Here is a 4,541-nt window from a genome sequence, read left to right as displayed (position 1 = left end):
ACTAAGAAATTGAGGCCTTTCTTTGTCTCATTTCTTACCTAGCCTTAATCAAGGTATGAGCACTGCCTCAGTCAAACTGAGACCTGGGAAAGACCTTGGCTTAAAAAGACCGTGTTCTCCCACTTCATCCAAGGCTATCTCCAATGGTTCTGATCTAGATCTTGCCACTGGAACCAGATGGCTCCAGAGGATAAAGTGAGGCTGGTGACTTTGCACAGCCCTGCCTCACTTATATCCAATTCACTTGGAGAGTCATGGTAACACCTCCTTGATGTCATGGAAAGAAGGACAAAAAGCAGCAACCTTTGAGATCATCTTTGTTCTTTATAGTTTTCTTTTGCTATCATTTTGTGGTTGCTGTTCTTTCCATTTATAATGATTTAGTCGTTGCATTTATTGTTTTTCTGGCTGTTTACTTTACTTTGCATCCGTTCATTTAAGACTTTTCATAATTATCTGTATTGACCATGTTCATCATTTCCTATATTATAGTAATATGTTATCATATCCACAAAGAACAACTTGTTTAGCCATTTCCCCAATTGATAGTCATGTACTTTGTTTCCAGTTCTTTGCAAAATACTGATATAAATATATTTTGGCATACATGTAATATTTTTTAAATTTTGCCATTGACCTTAGGACATGTGCCTATAAGGAGAATCTCTGTATAAAAGGGTAGGGGCCTTTCAGGTACTTTAATTGCTTTGTAGGATGTTTGCATTTATTCACAGATTCTACAATATATTAATATGCCTACCTTTCCATGCCTTTTCCAACATTAACTGTTCCCGTGTTTTGCAGTCTTTGCCATTTTGCTGAGTGTGAGGTGAAGCATCAGAACCAATTACTTCATTTTACAAATGAGAGAACTAAGGTCATGAAGGCTCAGTGTCTTGCCCAAGGTCATACAGATAGCGAGTGGCAAAGCCAGGGTTCAAACTCAGGTATGCTTCTAAGTTCCAGAGTTCTAATTCTGAGTTCTGTCCATTATACATGTTATCCCCTTAAGACATATGCTTTTTTTTCTTTTTGTTTGACTTTATTGATTGTTTGGTAGAAAGAGTATTATATTTGGAGTCTCATATTTCACATGATCAATTATTTGATTGAACAACAAAGATGTATTTAGCATGTAGTTTATGCCAGGTACCTTTTTAGGAACTGTAAACAGTCAGAAATGAAATTAATCAAACTGTCCCCATCCACAAGGAGTTTACATTTAATCAGGGTGGATTATAACATATCTCTCTCTATATCTCTATCATCTCTATCTCTATATTTCTTTCTCTGTCTCTCTTTCTCTATCTCTATGTGAATATGTAAAATATGTATATGCATATATATTTGCATATGTACATATATTTATATACAAATTACATTCAAAATAAAAACAAGGTAAGCATCAGTTACCATAGAAGTAAAGTAACTGTGTGACCCAGTATATGTCATTTACTTCATTCTTCTTCTTCCCATCTTTCCCTACTCTGTAAAATGAGGATATTATGTCTAGGGCAATGGAAAATGTGCTAGATTTGGGATCAGACTACTCAACTTCAGATCTTGATGGGAGTTGTACAATAAGACTTCTGAGATCTATGACCTTATGATAAATTTATGATTCTATATATGACTTAATCTCTGAAATCTATGATTTGGAGGACTTGCCTGAAATCACACAGCTAATTACCAGCATTGCCAGTTTTACAATCTAGATCTGATTATTTCCAGTACAATGCTCTAGAATTTAAAGCTGGAAGGGACTCTATGGATGATCTTGCCTAATCCTCTCCTTTCCCCAAAAAGGAAATTGTCATTTAGTGACTAATAACCTCACTAGACAAAAGGCATGCATCTAACACTGCATGAGCTTACCAAACTGGTTTTGTTGGGTTTCAGGTTATCTGATTTGGTCATCAAAAGTGATCAGATTAACCAAATACTTGGTCAGGCTTATATTTCTTCATATATAATGCAGACATGGCCTTAAGGCCTAGTCTTGTATTATCAATATTGTATTTGAAGCTACATTAACAAGAAAACACTCCACACTAATGGAGTTCTTCCCTGTGTAGAAAATATGGGGTCTAGGAACTTTGGGTAACCTTGAAAAGGGAGTTCCATCTGGTATTCTCATCTAAATCTTTATTTTTACTTGAAACCAAATGAAGAATATAGCAAATGTTGGCATTTCTCTGGCTACACCTAGGTCTCCACCCTTTACCCCAAGCTGGCTACATGCCATGTATATAATAATTCCAGAATAAACCTGTTGAAGCTTGCTTGAATTTGTATTCTGGGTAGATGATAAAATAATGCAAAATTCCCCCTCTAACACTTTAGTACCTTGTGTTAGAGATGTATAATTAATAGCTAACATTTTAATAGTATTTTAGGGTTTACACAATGCTTCCCCCCCAAAAAAACCTTGAGGGATAAGATAGCATCCATCCACCAAATATCAATGATTTCATGGGCAAGGGATCTCCCCCTATCCAATTCTTCTTTCAAAGATAGTTTTAAATTTAATATTTTATTTTTCCTCCATTATATGTAAAAACAATTTTAACTTTTTTTTTTTTCAAATTTTGAGTTCCAATTATCTTCCTTCCTCCCTTTCCTCCCCCTCACTGAGAAGGCAAGCAATTTGACATATTAGTAGATAGTTTTAGAGAAATATTTGTGTCTCAGGCAATGAATGGTTTGCCTAGGCTCACCCACCAAAGAAGTGTAAGAGGAAGAATTTGAGTTCAGAGATCCAAAGTTGAACCCTAGAAACCATCTGATCCCTTATTTTATCTATTTTTAAAATCTTTTAAGAAATTAATCTTTTATTTATTTATTTCTAGTTTTCAACATTCATTTCCACAAGATTTTTAGTTGCAAATTTTCTCTCTGTGTTTCCCCTATCCCCACCCCAAAGATAGCAATCTTCCTCCAATCTGCTCTCTCTTATATCCTCCCCTATACCCTCCCCCAACTTTCTAGTAGGGCAAGATAGTTTTCTATACCCCAGAGCCTGTATATCTTGTTTCCAAGTTGTATATAAAAAAACATTTTTTTTAACATTTGTTTTTAAAACTTTGAGTTCCAGATTTTTTCCCTTCTTCCCTCTTCATCCACCCCCACTGGGAAAACAAGCAATTCAATATAGGTTGTATATGTATAGTTATGCAAAACATTCCCATAGTAGTTATATTGTGAAAGACTAACTATATTTCCCTCCATCCTATCCCACACCCCATGTATTCTATTTTCGCCTTTGACCTTGTCCCTTTTCAAAAATGTTTTCTTCTAACTACCCTCTCCCCTAATCTGCCCTCCCCCATGTCATTCCCCCTATTATCCCCTTCCCCTCTACTTTGCTGCAGGGTAAGATACCCAAAGGAATGTGTATGTTATTTCCTCCTTAAGCCAAATTCAATGACAGTAAGCTGACGCATTCCTTTTCACCTTCCTGCTCTTCCCCTCCATTGTAACAGTTTTCTCTTGCCTCTTTTTTTTTTTTTTTTTTTAACAGTAAGCAAAGTTTAATATGGTCTCATGCCCCCTGAGGGAGGTAGTGCCCGATTTGGAGGAGTGATTGCTATATCCAAATAATCTCCTATTTGGAACTTCTGAGACTGTAGTGTCACGGAGTCATCAGTCCCTTTTCTGCCAGACATAGTACTGCCAATCTCTTTCACTCGATAACCAGGTCTTTTAAGATCCGTAAAAACAATGGCAAAATTGAAGTGTGTACCCTTCTTTCGAGCTTCTGGGTAGAACTCTTTTACTAAACTAGTCAATTCTTTCAAGGTTGCATCCATCCAGGTGTAGATCTGCAGCTCGCTCGAAGGCACGTTTCCCCGGGAGAACTCTTCCACTCGGTGGTGTCGACCGTTATTAGTGGTGAAGACCCGCAGGAGCAGCGGGCACGTCTTCTCCCGGTCAATGGGCTTCTCCAGTTCCTTCTTAATTTCCTCCTGAGTGACGCGGGACTCCACTGCCATCTTCCTCCTTCGGCCTCCTAGACGCTCACTGTGACCTCCAACCCCGGCCACGAGCATGAATGAACGAAGTCTCTCCGAGGAGAATCTCGACAGACTTATAGGGAGGGAAGAGGCGGAGCAAGGCGAGCTCTCTTGCCTCTTTTATATGAAATAATTTACCCTATTCTAACTTTCCCTTTCTCCTCCCATTATATTCCTCTCTCACCTCTTAATTTTATTTTTTAGATATCATCCCTTCCTATTCAATTGATCCTATGGCCTCTATGTATACATGTACACACATATACACATGCTCATATATGTATTTATACACATGTACCCTCCTATACATACATATATGTGTACATATATATATATATACATATATATTCCCTTCAACTATCCTCATACTGAGAAAAGTCTCATGAGTTACAATTATCATTTTTCCATGTAGGAATGAATGTAAATAGTTCAACTTTAATAAGTTCCTTATGATTTCTTTTTCCTGTTTGCCTTCTCATACTTCTCTTGCTTCTTGTGTTTGAAAATCAAATTTTCTGTTCAGCTCTG

The 4,541-nt window shown here is 37.1% G+C and overlaps 1 pseudogene; it reads right to left on the bottom strand.

Annotated features, from left to right (window-relative positions):
* Positions 1 to 3,488: 3,488 nt before the first annotated feature.
* Positions 3,489 to 4,114, bottom strand: LOC138150542 (histone deacetylase complex subunit SAP18 pseudogene; annotated as a pseudogene).
* Between the last annotated feature and the right edge of the window lie 427 nt (positions 4,115 to 4,541).

This window comes from Petaurus breviceps, unplaced genomic scaffold, assembly GCF_028583685.1.
Source record: "Petaurus breviceps papuanus isolate PSGF00001 unplaced genomic scaffold, PetGlider_PUasm1.0 140, whole genome shotgun sequence".
NCBI lineage: Eukaryota > Metazoa > Chordata > Mammalia > Diprotodontia > Petauridae > Petaurus > Petaurus breviceps.
The sequence above is the reverse complement of the archived record's forward strand: the minus strand, read 5'-3'. Positions and strand labels throughout refer to the sequence as shown.